Consider the following 22,156-nt stretch of genomic DNA (forward strand, 5'->3'; position numbering starts at 1 on the left):
AGTGGGATAAAATCAATTAACTTAGCCTTGTTTTTAAAGAATTATTCAAGGGTAGGTTGTCCTGAATAGCTTTCAATGTCTAATAAACGAACTGATCTAATTTTCAGAAGAATTGTTCGTTAAAGAAAAACGATCCACGTCCCATTTCAATTGACATACTTAAGAATATTTTAAATTTTTCTCTAAAACAAATTTGAAAGTCGTTTAATGACTTTTTTCTTGATTGAAAAATTGAGTTGTATACCCCTTAAAAACAACTGGAGGAGGAGAAAGTGATCTAAAAACGAAACTACCTGCATCCCTAAAATCAAGAACATTTAGATGCATCAATAAATTGTTATACATTGTAAGATAAAAAATAATATTTTGTCAATTACTAGATATTTCCACGAATTGTTCCACATTAAGAGAAACCTAATTTTTTGCAATTCTCAATAAAACACAACATTTTGGGAGTTTAATCATTCATTCGAATTGGTTTTACCAAATAGAAACAATTCCAATAATTTCCAAAAGCCACCAATTTTATGCAAGTCTTGGAAAGTAACATAAATTATGAAGATAAAGACACGGGTGTAAATATATATTTATAGATCGAATATATATAAAGTCAATAAGTTTGCATCGTGTGATGCAATATTTATGACTTTAATTTCCGCAAACATGCATTATACGAATCCACGTATATGGTTCCTGAAGTTCGAGAAGTAGGTCCGGCACATACAACAAATTCACGGTTTTTAAGTTGATTAACTGAAAAATTAATGTCTCTCCTATACCTAGTTTGGTTAACAATGTTTTCCAATAATTTTTTTCAAATACATAATTTTTCAATTTAATTGATCAGGATTACATAGAACTGTTGTCGTTAGAAGCAAATAAATATTTTTTTCATATAATAATCCGGTCAAATTAGACCAGAAATAATAATGAAGCTATTCCCATCAAGCTGATAATCAGTAAAATGTGTGAAAAAAATAGTTTTTCGCGATTATCAGCCAATGGAGAGTTTTATCATGAAAATACTTCAGGCAAAAATTGTAGATCATAAAATTATCTACGAAAAACGTAACAACACTTTTTTTCCTACGAGCCACCGTTTCTGAGATGAGATATAACGGTTCAAAAAGTTGTGAAAGTTATAATGTTTCAGATTTACTGTCGTATTTAATGGCTATAATAATTGCACGAGAAATACCAAAGCTGCAGAACAACATCGTCGAACTTAATAACATCTTCGTCAATTGATGATTCATTTGATGAACTTATTACAGTTCCCACTAGTCAACAGAAATTTCCCACAAATACTCGGTTAATTTCTCTTATATCTCAGAAACAGTGGATTTTAGGAAAAAAATATTCATACATTTTTTGTAGATAATTTTATAATCTACAATTTTTGTGAAAAGTATTTTTATGATAAAACTCACCGTTTCGCTGAAAATTGCGAAAACCCTTTTGATCTTTGACCTTGAATAAAATTTGCACCTTGATGGTAATTTATTTAACTTGAGAATGTCTAAATTGACCGGAATATAGAGTGCTACTAGATAAGTTTGTCGAATAGCTAACTGCCTTGAATGACATCATCGTTAATATTAGATTGCGAAATTTTGAAAAATTTTTAAATATATGATCTGAATAAAATAGTTTCCAAAATTTGTTTCTCTTTCTTTTTATTTATTCGGTGGCACAACTTTTATAAAATTGCTAGAGATAACTAATAATTATGACAGTTTGTGACAGTTCTAGAGGAAAAAACAATTTTAGACAATTAGAAAGACATCTCATTCAAAGCATAATATGGACGTTACTGCATTCAGGATCGTCAGAAAAAAATTGAATTATAGTTTAAATCAACAATTTTTTACTTTGTTCATACCGAATTCACTCTTAACAACAACCACTACACCAACACTCACAATTACACTGTTTGACGCGCGCTTCGATTACCAAGTTATCCTCTTCAGAGACTGGACATGAACTGTTTACCTTCAGTCTCTGAAGATGATAACTTGGCGCGTGAAACAGTGTAATTGTGAGTGTTGGTGTAGTGGTGGTGTTAGAGAGTTGATTCAATTGACTTCTAAGTTCATAGAAAAATATGTTTTTTTTAAAGTATGATTTGAATAAAATTGATTTCAAAGTCTTCTCATTTATTCACAGGGAAAATTTTATGAAAGAACTAATAATTTTGACAGATTTTGTTTTCTAAAGCAACGAATAATATTTGATGAATGATTTCTGCACATAAGGGTGGAAATATGAATGATCCTCATCGCTAGCAAATAAAAATGGAGCGTGTATTTAACATGCTTTCTATATATCATTATTTTCTGTACAATATCATCAATTATGCAGCTGGAAATTACTACTAGTTTTCGCATTTACATTACTGTTTTTCAGAAATGACGATATAAAAAAATATACTGGTTTTTACCACACTCCATATCAGTTTTAGAGATTCAGAATTTAGTTAGCTATTGAGAGTGAATATAAATTATAAAAAATAATACGGAATTAAAAACAGCTTCAGGTCTAATCGGATATATTGAAGAAAGCACGAATGCGGGCCCACCATAATTTAGAAAAATGTATATCAATGAAAACTCCTCAAGTTTACATCATTACTATGTTTGAAACGAAGTATATAGGGCGTCTCAATAATAACTACTGTGATTTGAAACTGTAGATGTTTACCAAACTCAATCGCAGTGAAAATTTGTAATAAAACCTCTGATTTCTTATCTTTAATAAATTGATTATCAAAACGCGTGTCGGGCAGTGTAATCGTGAGTATTGGTGTAGTCATAGTAGTGTAAACAATATATTTAGTGTGAAGATTGGAATGTGTATAGAGCGCCTTCATGGTGAAAACTGTCATTGAATTTTTAATACAAAGGCTTACCTGGGAATCCCCCGAGAAAATATTTACTTTGAGATTGAAACGGAAACTTGAGAAACTTTTTTTTATTATCAGAATGAGATTTTTTTGTTATGAATCTCGGATATCACATACTAATACATATTAGTGAAAATATTTTTGTTCTATCTTCTCAACCCTATTTTCCTCAGTTGTTCTTCTAATGAAATTTGTTGTTTCGTGAGATTCGAAAGAAATTGAGCTTACGAGAACGTGACGTATATTTATCAAATAAATTTTTAAAATTATGGCGTACGCGCGGCCGTAGTTATAACCAAAATTTGAAATTATTTTTAAAGCCGTTTTCTCATTTCAAACTTGTTCATTTAAATGAAAATTTCACACAAAGTATACACCTAATTCTTAGGTGTATATAAGTTTATTTCAATGGTTTAAATTGGTTATTATAGCAGCGTACGGCAGAAAAAAATTTCAAAGAAATATTCAGAGTTAACAAAAAGTTCAAATTTCTTGTAGTTATAAACCAGGAGAAGCTGCAGTAGATTATAAGTAAGATTAAATATGTCATGTTATATATTACGGAATACCTGCACTATATGAGTGTACAAAATGATATACGAGGTATGAAGCAAAAGTTATGTTTCAATGATTTCGAAAAGTTTTGTAACTTTGATGATATCGTCTAATAAACATAAAAGTAAAAAAAACGATCTGTAAACTTTTAATAAAAAGCAGCTTTTGCTTTTGCGAAGAAAAACGTGTTGTGAAGTTTGCCTTTACAACCACTCATAAACCTAGAAGATATTTTGTACAGGACTCTATATTCTATTGGCTTATTTGCAGAATTTCCAGTGGTCATTCTCTGCCATGCTCAGTATCTTAAGATGGTATTTGACGGGGTGGTTACCTTTCAGAAGATCGACTACCAATTCGATATCGTTCAAGGTCATCACGGAAGTTCTTAGCTGATGTGGTTATAAATCTGAAGTATGAAGTGTTTCTGATTGTTTAAGCCTTCCGTTCAGTTCGTTATGTATATGGCATGACATGAGGTAACATTAGGACTCTGGTCTAGGGTATGGAGTCGTTTAGAAAGGCACTCTGCCTCTTTATTTCCTAGTATACCCTGGTAACCACATTAAAGTCATTTTGTTTTTGTTAGCTAGTGCTTTTATAGTTTTTTTTTCAAACTCCCGCACTAATTTGGACATTAAGTCAATAACTTTCAGGACTTCCAAGATAGCTTGGCTATCTGAGAGAAGATGGATGCGTTATCTAGAAAGATTTCCATCCAAAATTTTATGTTTATTGCTTTTAATATTCAGTTATTTTTTTGATATAATTTTGAAAGAATGAATTTCTGAATATAAACTGACCTATTGCTATTTTAAGCAAAGTTACCTGCTAGTTATTATTTCCTTCAAATGCATTCCAGGCATGGAAAACCTTACATAGTTTACAAGAAAAAATCAACGATCAATCAACGTTACTTGGAACACAGAAGAACTCGTACGGGCATTTGTGCGAACCAAAACACTTTCATGAAGAGTAAACGATACCTTTTCATTTGGATCTCTTATCCTTGTGCCATTTGGTAACAGTAAACCGAAGGAGCGAGTTTAATAATAGTGATGATCTTAATTGCTACGAATTTTGATTACAAAGGAGACAGAAAAAGCGGAGACCCTCGACCAAAGTTACTTGGAACACAGAATAACTCGTGTGGGATTTGTGCGAACCAAAACACTTTCTTGAGGAGTAAACGATTCCTTTTCATTTGGATCTCTCACCCTTGGGCCATTTGGTAACAGTAAATCAAAGAGTCAGAAACCACTTGCAGATATCTTCACGGCTATAGTAGAATTTGTTCCATTTTTCATGAAGACAAAATCGTGATTTCATTAATAATTAAAAAACTTTTGTAACATTGTTACTATGTATTCTCAATTGTGAAAATTCAATATATATATTTTTCTAGTATTTCATTTCGAATTCTGACACTAATAAATCAGATGTTCATGCATATTCGTTCAGCCTGAATTTCCACTTTTACCGCCTCCGACCTATCAGGTGTTGAAATATACCCAACTTCCGGTCTCTTACTGGAAATTAGGTAACTCGGTGTGTGAGTTATGGCGAGTAGGTGTTGTAACTTATTAGTTACATTTCCCACTTATCTTCTGGTTCTGGGATCCTCCACTCACTTCACTTTGATATTGGATACGTACATTAAACTAGATAGTCCAGTTGAGTTATTTGGAAAACTTTGATACTCATTAAACTTCCCAATGAAATCAAATTGTAATGAGGAGGATAAATTTGAAAGTGAGTCACTACAATAAATTGTATATTGTACACTATTTTTTGAATTAAAATTTTATCCATCATTATCCTAATTATTTTAATATATATATATATATATATATATATATATATATATATATATATATATATATATATGTATATATATATATATATATATATATATATATATATATATTTGTCTTAGTGGAATCCTCATTTCATCGAGGTATTTAGAACTTCCTTGATATCTCTTAGATACTACAATTGTCGATTATCTTTATGAAGTTATTTGAGAAGTAATAGGGCACAAAAATTCAATAAGTAGTTTTAATTTTTCTTGAAAATTTAACAAGAATTGATTATGGTTTTCATAGAAAATAAGAGCTAATTGATCAATTTAGGAACTGCATTTACTGCAAAAAAGATATGATGATGAAATTTGGTCATTAGTATTTGGTATGTATTACCAGATCAAAAAACATGCTCACAAATAGAACAGAAAAAAACAGACATTCGTACGATATGTCAGAATTTACAGAGGACTTTGATTACTTCATGGTTATGGCAAAAATAAAAAAAAACAAAATAATTGATACAAAATGTGAATGTTATAAATGTAATTTGGACACATTCAATATTGAAAACATATATATATGCACCCCTAGAGAATTTGATATCAAAAAATGAAGACTAAAGGGAAAAGCTTGCAAACTGAACCAGCTATCATTTGGATGGATAAAATATCTACAAGAAAAAAATATGGTTTAAGGGGGTCTTCTTATTCCTCTGATCAAAGATCACATCAACGACATGTGTAAAAAATATATGCCAAAGGATTTTTTGATATCCGAGCAGACTGACTATTGTAATGATATTCCTAAATCTAATTGCTACCTAAACCTGAATTACGCTTAAGTATAGGGGGGCCAAGACCGTTGACAGAAGCTTCAAAATATTGACTAAGAGACTAACGTCGGTTAGTTCAGTTTAGAAGATGCGAAGCTGACTATATTTTTTCATGCGAGACGCATGAAGCTGATTTTTTGAAAATTATTATTAAAATCTTGAGAAAAGGAAGTGAAGACGCGCCCCGGATCGTTACGATCGACCTTAAAAAAAATTCGTAGGCCACCGACACTTTTGAACAAGAAGAAACTCGGTCAGAATGGAATTTCTAGAAGTGGACGTTGAAAGACTATTTTCAACCATTTCTTCGGCTACTATTTGTGAAGAGCTGATTGACGGTGAGATAAAATTTTTAGTATATACGCGAACTTTCAAACGCGTTTTCCCGAAACGGTCACCAATAAATTTCAGAATCTACTGGACCGATCTTTCTCAAATTTATACAGCATCTTTAAATCAACAAATATGACTACGACATCAGCAGCGTTTTTTAGTTAATTTAACTTTGTCCACTTTCTTGTACCCTATTTTGTGAAAACCATATTTTTTTATTCGTGAGGTTAATTTATAAACACCGTCTCTTACATTGTCAATTTATTTACACACTATAAAATACACTTAACTTATAATAATTTACTTACATAATTTCTGCGATTACTTTCACTAATTCATTCTTTTCACCACGACTTTTTATTTAAAACTAACTAACTGCTTACATTACAATAAATAAATAGAGATTCCTAGAAATTATTCGAAAAGAAACAATGTAAATGAACCGCTTGCTATAAAAAATTGTTTACACTCAAACATCAAACGAATTCCGCCATGTACGCCTTCACCAATCTTTAAAACCAAAAGACAGAAGACATCCAAAAGACAGAAGACATTTGTGTCAATTGGAAATTGATCCAAAATTATTCGCAGGGGCTGGAATTATCAGAATATGATCCAAGCGCGGGAGTCGACTTCTTCACTATACTAAATTAGTGGAAATTGAACATTTGAATATGAAAAAATCTCAGTGCAGTCCAAAGAAAGCGTCGACTAAAATGTTGAGAGCGAGTTTTGGAGCTTCAGCCCAACAACCAAAAAGTATAATTCGATTATTTGTAACGGGTAATCAAACTATGGTCTTTTACCATGATCCGTCATCCAAAATAAATTGTATGGAATGGCATCGGAAAGAAAAGTATGTGTTAAATAAACAACGGTCACGAGAAGTATAAAAAAATTGATGGTTAAAATATTTTGAGACTGTGAGGGTATAATTTTGATCATCTTTAAGCAACGAAAAATCAGTCGAGGTGTTCGCTTGCTTCATGACCTAATCCCAGTCCAAACTGCTTCGTTTTCCAAGGCTACTGTACACTAATGTGGCTTCACAGAGATTTATCACTCACCATATAGTCCTTATCTGGCCCTATCACACTATTTTTCGTTCTGAAAACTGTGAGGAAATAAAAGGATAATATAATCACAGTTTTTTTGTCTTTGATTTTTCTCTTTATGTTAGGTTAAAAACTCCTGGACCTCACTATGTATATTGTAAAAAAATAGTGTAGAATCAGTTTTTTTGACAATCAAAGTATACAGAGGATAGTTAAATAGTCTCAACTATTTTTTTTAAACTTATTCGTTTAGCAAATCTCGTTTCTGATCTTTCGTTGTGAGGAGGTCAAACTGTGACGGTTGAATAGGCATTGATTACACAATTGAACGAATATTCAGTGAACAGATGAGGAAGAAAGTTCCGGGAAACCCTCATTTATGAAAAAAGTTTTCGGGTAACGCCATTAAGTCATTTTTTCAATCTATAAGCAAATCGAAGTTTAGAGTTTGTTTTAGAAACTTTTAAACCGGAAAGGTATTTATTGAAAGATAATACCGCAGAGAAGTTATCAAAAAGTTTTTATGCGATTGGTCGAAACGAACCACTTTGGTTTACGTCAACTTTCCCACTGGAATTTCAAATTATTGAATTTTATTGTTGAAAATTTTTTCTTGATCGTATTTACACTTTTTTAAATCGCTTTTTGATGTATAATCGAATGGAACTGAAAAATGAACTAAAGTACTTGAATTCTGTTAAATTTGTAATATTGCTATATTAAAATTTTTGATAATATGTCAATGAAAACGATGTTACCAAGAGTTATTGTCGAACAGAATAAATCAAATCATAAGAGTTGACAATTCACCCCAATAATGCTTGGCGGGGAGAAACCAGAAGCATGCGCTTTAATTCATAAAAGTTAATCAAAATTAATGATTAATAATTTTTAAAACTAAGTTGGGATTTCTGAAATCGTTGGCGGTATAGGTAAACAGTTTACCTTCAGTCTCTGAAGACGATAACTTGGTTATCGAAACGTTCTTCCTGCTCCTCGCTCCTCTCCAGGTGATTCTGGAGGAAGAAGAAAATAGGTTAAAAACCAAAATTGGTGAAGTTAGATAACAGTTGAAATAATTAAGGCTCTGAATTAATTCAAAATTAAAGATACTGATATATAACAGTTGAGGTGAAGAAAATGTCTTGACTAGCGATGTCATATAGGATAAATCTTTCGAATCTACATCGGATAATGGATTCAAACACCGTTTTTGGCTTGTTAATTAGAGTCTTTCCTTGTATTTTCCTCTGGTCACTTCAATTTTCTCTTTAATCAAGAAGATTTTTACATTCATGGCAATGATTTCATTAAACACATACCTTGGAACATCTGTTACCATTCTCTGAACTCTGAAGATAACTTAACCTCATAGCTGGTTTTCATAAGTCCAAATAAGTATTGTCTTATATACCTATAAATTATTCTCGAAAAATAGTTTAATCCCAAGCTGTTTTATTTTAATGAAGGGGTATTTCCTCCAAGAAAGTCTCCCATCCAAAATGATTCAAGAATATCTGACTTCCTCCCTTTATGAAATTTTTTGTGAGTTTATTATAACGTAGCCTGTCGAGATTTGTTTGAAAGATTTGTGATACAGTTTAGAAATTGTGGCTTGAAACTACTGAGGCTGTATCGGCTGGATATGAAGTTATATAGAGCTGATCATATTGCACCCAATATTTTTAGCAAAACGTTTTCTACAAGTTCAAAATAATTTTCTGATTTTTGATTCTCGAAAAAATTTGCATCACAGAGACTGAAGCTATCCAAGCATTTATATCTAGCTCAATTATGAAATATCTAAATTAATTGTCCAAATATCGGCTTTAAATTTTTCCATAGTGAACTGGAGAACTTTTTGGTTGATATTAGAAATGAAGTTCCCTTCTTTATCTAGTGAATTCAGGACTATATTTTTTTTGTTCAAGACTTCATATTTTCTCTCAAACGTCAGTTTTTTCTTACCAAATTCTCTTGTTTAGCTCTATACAACCCAGCATATTAATTTCCATCATGTAATACACTTTAGACTACGTTTCAAGCCCATTTTTATTAACAAATTTGATATCCGAACAAAAGCCATATTAAAATTTCTTGTGAGGGCCCGATAAAAACCTTATCAGATAATTTCGCAAACTGGTAAGATATAGGATAACCTCACAAGGATATAAACTGGAATTCCTGTACAACGTTGGTGTACACTCACAATTACATTGTCTGACGCGCGTTTCGATAACCGAGTTATCATCTTCAGAAACTGTTTTATTGGTAACAGTAGTGTAGTCCTGATCAGGTTTACATTATGTGGTCCTTTATTTCAATGTTTCTTTCCATATTTCTGATAAATTTACATCACATGAATAAGTGTGAATAATAGATTAAAAACTGTAGGTTTGGTCATATTTTTTGTATAAAAAAAACTTGATTTACTATTATATCATAGAAATAACTTGCAAACATATTTCGAACACAACCTTTTTACTGTCAAATAAATTATTAGCAGCGACATTTGACGATAGAAATGTCAAACAACAGATCAATGAAAAAGAACGTTCGTTAGATCGGAACGCTTCCGGTATAAACACTGATTATCTTTATTAAACAAGTTCTATTTGAGCAAATATTTAGATCTGGTTTAGATTAATATCAACTTTTCTTTATATTATTGATGAATTATCTCACTTGGATACCCAATTCAACAGCTAAACTAATAAGCATATTCTAAAAATGAAATGAGACTACTGTTATATGGAAATTCATAGAGGTACCAATTAGATGGTTTCAAATGATTCAAATATTTGGAAGGAATTTACTTATATCCAAATTTCTTGAGAAAATATTATTTAGCCTAAAGATAGATCAATATATTTCCAAACGGATCATCCTAATGTGATCTTAGTGTAAATCTCGTCAGGATCACTTAGTATTTTAGTAAGGTGATCCTCATAGATTCCTTGCAGGGATATGACCTGAAGGAAAAATAATTCATTTCCAAATGAGTCCAACTAACGTGATCCTAGTGAGAAATATTTTTCTTTTAGGTGATCCTGATAGGTTCCTTATATGGATCGGGAAAACCTGGTGGAAAATTCATTTATTTCAAATAGGGTTATCCTTGCGTAGACCTCGTCCTAATAAGGTTAACCTTGTTTCAACCTGATAAGGTCCTTACGATGTGTCAAGAAAATGAGAAAAACTCCTTTGGAAAAACAATGACGTGATTCTTATTTTAGTTTGTGAAGTAGTGCTTCTAATTTTAATAATTCACATTATAAAAAATTAGGTTTTTAGGTTGTATGTTTATAATTTTATTCTAAAATATCGTTTTCAAATTTGCAGCAGTACTATGAATTTATAAAATGAATAAAATATTATTGCGGTGATTTTCACTGTCATATATAGGTGGGTTGTACATGGGAGATTACTTTGAAATATATTGACAAATAGCTGGCATGGAAATAATAGCAAAATGGCAAATGTGTGTATTTAGTTTCCGAAAGAGTAATTTGTGAGTCTTTATTTCCGACAGGTGCACATTTTTGAACGAGAACTACGGAAATCCCGCAAAATTAAAATTATTGATTTTAAAATATATAACTTCCACCATTTATCATTAGAAATATCTTCGCAATCAAACCAATGTAATGATTTGACATAAATACTGAATAATAATGTCACGTCGGGGGAATTAATTGAGAAAACACTAGAAAATATATTAAAAGAAAGTATCTGTAAAGCAATTTGTGAAAAATTTTTGGATTGTCAAAAATAGTGGTTAAGCCAATACAAAAGTTGATTAAATACCCGCAGACTTGATGTAATGGAAGTAGGAAAAGAAGAAATCAAACAAAAATCGTTAATTTGTCATCAAATAGAATAGCCACCTTTTTGGACTCTCCAAATACATCTTTTGCAGTGAATCACTACGCTTTGTTTACTTTCCAGCCTTTTACAGCTTATTTTTCGTTTTCCTCACTATCCAGCTTTCCTACTTTCTCTCTTTCACTATTGATCTCCAGTTCCTTACATATTCTACTGCACTATTTATTGTTTTCAATATGCTTAGTCGTTCTTCACTCCGTTATCTCAGAACTGTCGGATATCTTCTTCGTATATATGTTCAAACCATGTAAACTTTTAGATCTTTATCGCTGCTATCAATATATCATCTTTCAATTTATTCTTGATCTCGTGATTCATTAATCTTTTTAGGTATTCTTCATCGATCTTGACAAATTTCATCATATTTTTCGCTACCAACATATACTTCACTACATTAGAATATTCTAGCTGCGTACTATTTCGAAAAATTCTGCTGGTTTACTTTCTTAGTCTCTCCTCATTTGACTATTCAAAAGATGTTGCAAACTTCGAAATAAATAGTAATCCCATGGTACCAGATTAGGATCACTTCCCAGCCAAGCTCCAATAGTTTCCCACGAGTTACCAAAGATTTGTGATGCCTTGCATTATCATGGTGAAACACAAAACCCGTTTTTCTTTGATTGCTTCATCCAGTTTCATTAATTGATGACAGTAAACATCAGAATTGATCCTTTGGTTGCTCGGATGCAGCTCAGAAAACACAACAACTTTTTTTGTTGTTCTTCAGATTTCGATGTGGTTTGTGCTGGTTCATCGTATTTGCTCCGTGATATTAAACCTTGGGTTTTCATACCATTAAGTCTCCTTGTCTCAGACCTTTCCCTATCTTGAATACTACCACGATTTTTCGTATCATCGTTATTATTCTTGTAAACATTCATATTTTGCTTTATTAATTAATTACTGGCATCTTTCAAGCTGTACGATTAAATTTCATTTATCCTTGGTACATACAATCTGTATCATAGTTTTTTTTTGGTTTCTCACAGTTAATTTCCCTTTATGATTACTGGCCTAGCAACGGAAAATGCGCGATTGCTTTTCCGATTTTCACGAAAAGCGTTTCGTTCGTAGGATCAAGCTTGGGGGCATTTGGAAGTTAATTGTACCGCCCGGGGCAGCGATATAAACTTTCAAGTTTAAAGGAAATACACGTCTGCCCGCCGTTCGCTTATCTCTTGACTCGCTAAAATATTCCACCTGGTCGAGTTTCTAACTTTTAGTGATATTAGGCATTCGCGATAATGCTTGCTTCTGGCATTTCAACCGCGATTTGTTAGCTACTGAGCTTAAGCTGAGAAAAAATTGTTAATCTCATAGTATTTACTTATGTTATAGAAATTATGACAGTAACGAAATACAACTATCATTACATGGCATGGAATATGCTGGGTGTCATCTTAAACGCGTAGAAACTGATATGATTAACAGAGTACGTTCCATTAACATAATTATTGAAGATATAGAAGGGCTTCATACTTAATAACATAAGTTGAGAAGAATATTTGTAAATATACTAAAATTTCAGCCATTTTGAACGCTTAGTTTGAGCCTGACAAGTGAATTAGATGCTTTATACAAAAACATTGCAACATCAGTACAGTCAGTCTCTTATTTCAGTGATAGCAATAGCTAAAATAACCACCTCATTCACTAGATCTAGACACTAGCGATTATCTTAAGGCTATGTATTATTCGATAAGTTTCTATTGGATTGAGGTGATATCATGGAAGACGAATGCTCATTTTGGACTTGGATAGTTAACGCTGGATATAAGATTTCAGAATTGGAGAAATATCAAGTATTTTATCTTTGAAATTATGGCGATGGATTTACCTACGTTCATATTAGATGTAGGTGAAGTAATGAACATATTGGAAACAGATGATTTTTGATGAGGATGACCAATCACTATTTCTATATACCTAATGTTCATCGTTGGAATCAGTACAGAGACATAGACTCTTCATTAGACAAGTGCTCAGCGTTTTACGTCCAGAATATACTCAAAAGGTTGATGTTTCGACCATATTATAGGATCTTTTTCAGTAATTTCATTAAGGGCAATGTGAAAGGCGATCATCATTTGAGATTGCTTCAAATTTATATCTTGATACAGGAAATAATCAAACTCCATTAAGATGAGATGAAGAACAACCACATCACCATCGCAATGACATGATCTTATAATATAATTTTGAGATATGGCAACACTGAAGTAAATATGTTAATTATGTCATCTGGCATCTTTCCTCAGAACTCAAAAATGTTTTTGTGTTTTTGCACTCCGTATGGGATGTGGAGGGAAAAATAATAAAAAGATATATTTCGAATAAAAAAAGATGTTTGTTGTGTGTTGAAGTGATATAGAAAAATTGCTATTGAGCTGTTATTTGGTACAGAAATAGTAAATGCTTATATTTTTATGAAATAATAACATAAAAGGATATAGCAATTACCGATTCTCAAATCGGTGTAGCAAAGAAGTTACTGATGAAAAAACTACGAATATTGCTGATTAAGACACGTCGAAACCAAAAAACCCATTGCCTAGTGAATAAATAAAGTCCAAGTCACAAAGTGAGAAGAGATTGTGTAGAGTACAGAAAAAAACTATAAAATACAAAGGACCAAGTGTAAATTAATGTTTCAAGGATGGATCCAGGATGGTTCAACCCAACTATAAAACACGTTTTACTATGGTCTCATGGATCGCGGAGAAGGTTCGAATTAAAATACGTCGTGTAGTTCATAGGACCGCTTTGGGTTGTGGGGAAAGTGTAGTTGCAGGCCTATGGACCGCACTGGAGCTCAATGTGTTAAAAGATTCACCTTGGTCAGAAAAAGGGAATAAATCGTTCGATGATTTTATATCACTTTGTGGATTAAATCAACAGTAGTGTACCTTTCAATTTAAATGCCTTGAAAAACGTATAACACCTGTGAGTCGATCATTAGGCCAGGTATTCAAGGATTTCCCCTCCGAATTCTTTATTACAGAATTATTTGAAATTTTGACAGATGTTAGGTGTGTATCCAAAAAGCGAGATCAACGTGGTACCGAAGTGTGCAACCACGCGCTGATGGAGGAAAAGTTTTCCCCAAAAATAGCCCTGGAAATCGAAAGATCAGCAAATTTAAATTAAAAAAAAAATTTCACCAAATCAATAGTTTTTGAGATATTCGCAATTGAAAAGTACGATTTTTCGTCATTTAAACCGCATTTTTCAATAGTTTTTTACGTATAACTCTGTAATGATGCATTTTATCGAAAAAAGTGTAATGAACACAAATAAAGCAAAGAAATAAAGCTAAGATCTCAATGTTCTACATAAAGCAAGTTATATATACTTGAATAGCTTTTGTTTCACGTACCTACAGATACAAAAAACACAAACAATCAAATTAAAGCATTTTTTATGAAGATTATTTTCTTTTTTATTTTTTTTTGGCATGATAATTGACGAAGTTATAATCAAATTAATTTGTCACTATAGTGCGAGGATTGCCTATCCACAGCCCTTCAACCCTTAATTAATAAAATATGGATAGGCTTAAGCCCTTCTAGCATATATAGGCTTGTAGCCCTAAAAATTACCTTTAAGGCAGTTTTTTGTAGGATGTGATAGCTTCAAAATTAATGGAGTTACATAAAAATTAAAATTTGAAATTTTTTTTTTGTGAATTAAAGGATATGAAAAATTTTGGCGCACGGTTTTTTTCTGTTATATATATGTATATGTATATATATATATATACATATATATATATATATATATATATATATATATATATATATATATGTACAACGATATCTCCGATGACGAAGCATAAATTTATCTTTGTTTTCATTTTTTTTTCATTAACTGTAAATATTTTTATTAATAGAAATATTATTTTTTTAGAGAAAATGAATTTTCATTCATGAAAAATGTGTAATCAAAAGATTAAATGTCTTTTACACTAGTTTTTATTGTATTTTTTATCAAAGGGGTGGTTCTTAAGGGTTGACAGTATATAGACAACTAAAAAATTACTTCAAGTAGAGACAAGAAACTTTAATACCAAAAAGAATGCAAAATCTAAAAGTCATTAGATTTATATTTATTTCATTCTCTGCAAAGGGGTAGTTTTAAGGGTTGAATAATAAAAATCAATAACCAATCAAATTTTATTAAAATGTTATGAAATTTTCACAGTAAAATTGAAATTTTAATATTTTAAATGATTAAAAGGTTTTTTTTATATATTATTTTCATCAGGAGGGTAGTTTTTAAAAATTTTTGAGTGTTGATATTTCAAAATATTTGAATTTTCTCTTATACCATATGTTGAGATATTTATGCTGCATAAACGGAAAACATTTGAATTGAAAAAAAGTAGGAAAAACTGTAAGGTTGGTATTTTTCAATAAGGGGTGGTTTTCACTCTTTAAAAATAATTTGCACAACTTGCGACCATGTAGATCTTGATATGGAGGGTAAGATGAGCTTAATTCTAAATTTTCAGGAAAATCGGAGCTGTATTAAAAAATTCGAAGGTTTGACAATATTTTGAGCTTGAATGCCTGCACTACATCTTTTATACATCAAGATGGCAGGATATCTTTATTTGAAACTAAGATGTTGCCAAGACGTTGACAGAGACCTGACATTCATAATTTTTTTGTTTGCAGCATTTAACTTAAAAGTCGTATTATCCTAATTTGAAAAATTGCAGTTTCTATCTGTCGTTTGAATTTATTCGATTCGATTTATAATTCGAGATTGACATATTCCGAGATTTCTCATAAATATGTAGAATAAGGGGGCATCTATTCAAACTAATTTTTTTTAATATAATAAACCGCTCAGACATATTAAACATAATTTATTTAAATTATATAAAATTTGTATTAAAATCAGATAATAACAAAACTTTTTGAAAATTTTTACTTAATCCTTGGAGACGTTTTCGATTAAAATAATTGGACACATGACACCTGGGACACATTGTATACACCCACTTAAGACAGATTTATATTTATTTTTATTTTTTATTTATACTCATACTGTAGATATTTAAGTCACGCTTTGTTTAATATTGTTATGTATTTATAAAACAGGTAATTGAGGTAAATTACTGGATATTATTGAAAATATATTTTATAATATAACATCCAGTATTTATTGACTGAATGAAGTATCAGAAGCTTTGATTGGCGACTGTGAAATTTTAATATTAATACATAGTACAAATATTTAAGTGTAATTCAAAATTGCTTATACGAAATAAACCAGAGAATTGTAGAGCTAATATAAGCTCTGTGGAAATATGAGCCGTTCAGTCACTTGTGACTTCCCAAAGGACCCTTTTCAGGATTTTAATGAGTCAACGAGACTACCTAGAGATTGACTGTGAAACCGTCTTCAGGGGATAACTTTTGAATTTCGTTACTAGTTCGTGGATCCTTAACAACTCTCAGTCGTCTGATTGTGAGTTCATATGAGACATCTAAAATAGTCCTTGATGTTGATTGGATGATATTAAATTAACCGAGGGGAAATATTTGAATATTTTGCTGATTTGGAAAGTACAAATAGCAAAATAAACATTTTTAAGTTGTTTAATCGTTTTTTGCTAAGAGATTAATACAGAGTGAGTAAAAAAACGTCACGGCAATTTATTTGTATTATTTTTATTCTTAATATGACTAACTTAAGTTAGTCAAGTTAGTTAGTTAGTTAGTTAAGTTAGTTAACTTAAGGATTTCGGAATTCGAGGTTATGATTTTCCAAAGTAGATTAGGTACTGAAATCCATGTAAAACTCTTAATGAATCCGTAATAAGTTATATTATGTACTCGGATTACCTTTTCGTTTACCTGAAATATTGGCGCATCCTTATATCAACGAATTGAAAATCGTGTCGACTTGTAGTGCGCCTATTTGAAACTTGATATTTCTGACATTAAGAAAACGTATTTTGAAGAAGACAATCAATTTTATTTTCAAAAATCAAAATAAATACTTCAATAGTAGTGGATTATTTCCTGTAGCCCACAAATCACCGTGATTAAATCTATTTAAAACAATTTAAAATCAATGAATTTATATTTTTTTATAGGGAAAATACTCACCAGATACCGCAGTTTATTATTCAACAAAAGCTGATATGCGATTTCCATGAAAATTTCTTATGAATCGCCGTTTTATTACTTTCACTCGCGTGCTGAAGTTCTGATAAAATCGTGATTTTCGCCGTGATATCATTTTCGAAATGAGGCTTGGTCAGTTACCGACTTTATCAGTTTTTAGGTCAGGTAGAGAGAAAAAACGGCAGCGTAGTTTTTCAATGGAGGTTATAAACCAACAGGTAAAAATTTCTACCGATAACAATGTCAGGTTTTCCATAGTAAACTTTAATTGTGTTTCTTTGTTTCAAGAACCAGTTATTTCTTAATAATGTTGTTGAGTAGATAAAACGTCACTTTATATTCTTGTTTGGACTTTAATTTCGACAAAAATGTCAGGTAAGCGATAGGATTTTATAAATACGACAAACCGTAAACTTTTCTACACTGAATTATGAATTTTAAAATTAAGTATCCTGTTTAGAGATACGGCTAAATTTAGTAACTCGGTTAACTTTCTAGATTATGAAATTGGAAATGATCCAATTATTACAATTCACAATTATATTCAGCATCAAAAAAATATTTTGATAAGATAGTTCACAAAAATTAGAGCGAGAATTTTATGACTGTCATTTTAAACCAATCAGATACTTTAACTTTGACAGGTTGCTATAAAAACAATTTTCTTGGTAGCGACACGTAACTATAAAGTGATAACTACACTATATTGATAGCTGACATATGCGAATATTATAATAGTAGAGGCATACTTAATTCATCGAATCACCACATATTGATTCGAAATAAAAACTTATTAATAGATAAAAAAATCTATTTTTTATTATCTATAATTGAATTTGTCTCTGTAAATGATTTCTCAGCCTAGGGTCTCGGAAAATTTCTAAAAATTTCGCACCTAAACAAAATTTTCCGAAATAATTCTGTCCTCGGGGATTAGAAGTGAGGATTCTTTAGATATAACATAACAGCAATACATAAAGTGTTCAACACCTTATATGAGACAGCTCAATGCTCTAAACAGTAAGAACCGAAACCAATCCCAAAACAAAAAATGTGAAGACTCATATCTTGAAAATATTCCTAAAAATCTTACAATGAAGAAGTTCTAATATTTAATACAAAAATTCTTATCCAATAGTAGATCGGAAAGAAGCGTGGTCCTTTTGAAGAGGATCCCGTGAAGAAGCTCCATGAAGAAGATGCACCTGACGTAGATCAGAAGACCATTCGATGCATTATATTGTATCCAAACAGTATAAATAAAACTGTCCAATACAATAAAAATCAACAATGGAGTAAGAATTTGAATATTAGAAATGGAGTTATGGATTTTAGTAATTCAAAAACAACAAAACCACTCTAAAATTAATAGTGAATCCTCTCAACACAAATAGTAACGAAATCTTATATTTAGCCATTTGAAATTGAAACTGGGTCTCTACACATCAATTGATCCATCTAAAAAGTAAAGTTTTGTGAAATGAAAAATTTACAGGGTTGAAAATCAAATTAGTAGAGTAAGAAGCCCATAAATATATAGTTTGATCACCAAAATCTGATTTAACAAATAACAAGGTTTCAAAAATCTAATTATCATTGAATTGCCGTCATTACTGCATTAAGTGACAGTTTTCTTACTTAGACAACAAGGCGACAGAATCGTTTCTAATAACTCATTTCTAACCCAGTTTTTTACTCCTTCAAACAGAATGGCAATTGTGTTAAAACATTTTTTCAACTATATCTATAGATAATAAAGGTTTCTCTACATTTATTTCATTTTATTTACTTACGAATAACTGGAAATGTTCCTGAGTACCTCTGAAACAAAGAAAATTGAACATTAATTCAACAACCACTGAGCTATCTTATTTAGTCCGGTCAATTTAGACATAAAAATAGTGGTCAAATATCAATAATTACTGGAAAGCCAAATATTGATGGAGAGATGACGTTTAACATTACATATAAAGTTTTAAAAATCCCATCAATCCTATGTGTGCCGCAAAAGTTATTCGAGTTCAGAGGTCAAAATTTTTTGGATTTTATAAAAAAAAATCTCAAACCAAACTTACTAACAAGTTCAAACATTGCTAGACAATCAACTGAATACACAACACTAGGGTTGGAAATTGAAAGATAATACTCTGGAACTTATTAACATTTTACTCCCAACTGCTCCAGAAAAATCCTCAACACTGTTTTGCATTGCAAATGTGTACCAATTGCCAAGATCAGTCTTGCCCCAATGTCCAATTGAGTGCAATATAGAAAGATTTCTGTGATTTTATTGAAGAGACCAATGACTCAGCCACATTTTAACAATTTATGAACAACCAGCAAGAGGAAGAGGAAGAAGAAGAAATCAAAGAAGATATTACTGTTGAAGTAGACTTTCAAGAGTATGAATCCGATTTCAATATATAAAGAAATCAAAACAATAATCAATAGCAATATCAATAGGTAATATCAAGAACTTGACAGGTAGTGATCCCTTAAATTATCTTAAAATTGTCATACAGTTAGTGGAGTAGGTCTATAGCTACAGATGGCGTGCATTTGTGTAGAGAATTTCGAGATCTACAACTTTGGTTTGAGGAAAACTCAAAAAACCTCAAATTTCGACCTCGTATAACTTTTGTAGCACACATAGGATCGATGGGGATTTTTAAATTGTATTGGCAAATCCCAGCTCTCCATCAATATAAGGCTTTCCGGGAATTTTTGTTATTTTAAGTGTCTATATTGACCGGACTAATTAGTTGACCACCGCAACAACAAAATAAAGACAAAAAAATGGTTTTTAGATATCTCTGTCTTTTGGACAAAAGTACTGAGTTCCCATCACATCACATCAAATTTTTCCGGGAACAGCAAATATAGATGAATAATAAGGTTTTTATTACAAAGCATTAATGAAAAATCAATGTATTGCGGGTCGAACCTTCGATTTAATCAGCAAGGGCAATTGCGTTTTATTTTAAGCCCAGTCAACGGTTTAGCCTTCTGTGTTTTCAATTGTGTAGCATCCAATTCACCTCTTTAATAAGCCCCGCAAATTTTTAATAAGTTTCAAATCTGAGGACTATAGAGGAAAATCAAAAAGCTGGATTTGCAATTTAGAGGGTGTTTCATAAGTAATATCGGTTTTTATATCTCAAAATTCCTACACCTCAAATCAAACATATCAATCATTTTCCACAATTTGAAAACTTAGTTAACTACCCTTTCATAATTTTCCCTTGTATAGCTTATTGTTTATCATCATTTCCAATCCTGAATAGAGTGTTTCATTTTTCTAGTTCTGTGAATTCTCCTAGACAATATCCCATCAAGCAACAGCAAAGTTCGTTTCTTCCGTAATTGTCTGTTTCTTTATTTATTGTTGTCAAAATTAATGAAAATTTAGAGAATAATTTCCAATTTAAATTCTCTCCTTATTCTTCATCTTTGTCTTATTCTTCTTCTTCTTTATAATCGTCGTTATCAAACCTCTGCTGCAGAATTTCAAGTTCCTCTTCATTATCATCTTCAACGACATTTGTCTTCAAGTCATTCGTGATTTCTGGATCAAAGGATCTATTATCATTAATATAAGTTTGATATGGTATTGCTCATTACACTGGGCGCAAGCTGAAGAGCACTGTAACCCAGCTTTCCTGCATCCACATCTTTAGTCAAAACACAAGTATAATTTTTAAAGTTATATAAGAGATTTTAAATAAGATAGAGATTATGAGTGTGATTGATATGATAAATATCAGAATTATTAGAAATAAAGATCGAATTGAATCTAAAAATTAATAGAAATTGATATTTATATACAGGGTGGGCCAGAAAGGCGTACAATTTTACAAACTCCCTTGCGTTTGAACGTTATGAGAGGGAGCTGCGCGGATGGTGGGGATGAGTACCTCGGTTCTCAGAAATTTAGACATAAATAAGTGTCCCAAGGGAATTGTTATTCGATCGTGGATCAGAAAGTTCAAAGATACTGGTTCGACTCTGAATTAGAAGCCTACGGGACGCCCAAGATCGACCATAACAGAAGACACAATTAGAGTTTCAGTTCAACGTAATCTTGGTCTATCGATCAACTTGTGGTATCCAGAACATCTTTGCCTCGCATTTTGTCGAAAGAACATGAAATTACACCAGTATAAAATTCAACTTGTGCAGAAATTACAGCCAAATGATTTGATTTGAAGACGAGCTTTTGTTGGAATATTCTGTTTTACGACGAAGCTCATTTTCACTTAAATGGTGATGCCAATAGACAGAATTGCCGTTACTGGGCTGCAGAGAACCCTTTCAAAATCAACAGGAACAATCTGTCACTGTGAATTCTGAACAATACATAGCCATGTTTACGGATTTTGTCTCTCCGCAATTGCAATAATTTGAAGCTTATAATCGTACAACATGTTTTCAACGAGATGGCGCGATATGTCATAGTTTAATGTCCTTTTGGCGGTCGTAAACCAGAAGTTTACGTGGGGATACCTAAAAAGTAGAGTTTACTCCAATAACCCAGCCACGCTTAATCAGTTGAGGACCGAGAAGAAATAGCAGCAAAGTTTCTACTAATTTGAGATCTAGATTCGAGGAATATTTGCAACGCGATGGTGCACACCTGGATGACTATATTT

The 22,156-nt window shown here is 31.5% G+C and overlaps 1 protein-coding gene across 1 annotated transcript in view; it reads right to left on the reverse strand.

Annotated features, from left to right (window-relative positions):
- The window catches only part of LOC130447837 (irregular chiasm C-roughest protein-like), a 195,333-nt gene that overhangs the window by 158,957 nt on the left and 14,220 nt on the right, over positions 1-22,156 (reverse strand). Inside the window, exon 2 of the mRNA XM_056784871.1 lies at positions 19,301-19,328. The gene's annotated coding sequence lies outside the window, so the exon portion shown is untranslated. The remainder of the gene's footprint in view (positions 1-19,300; positions 19,329-22,156) is intronic.

Source organism: Diorhabda sublineata, chromosome 8 (assembly GCF_026230105.1).
Source record: "Diorhabda sublineata isolate icDioSubl1.1 chromosome 8, icDioSubl1.1, whole genome shotgun sequence".
Taxonomy (NCBI): domain Eukaryota; kingdom Metazoa; phylum Arthropoda; class Insecta; order Coleoptera; family Chrysomelidae; genus Diorhabda; species Diorhabda sublineata.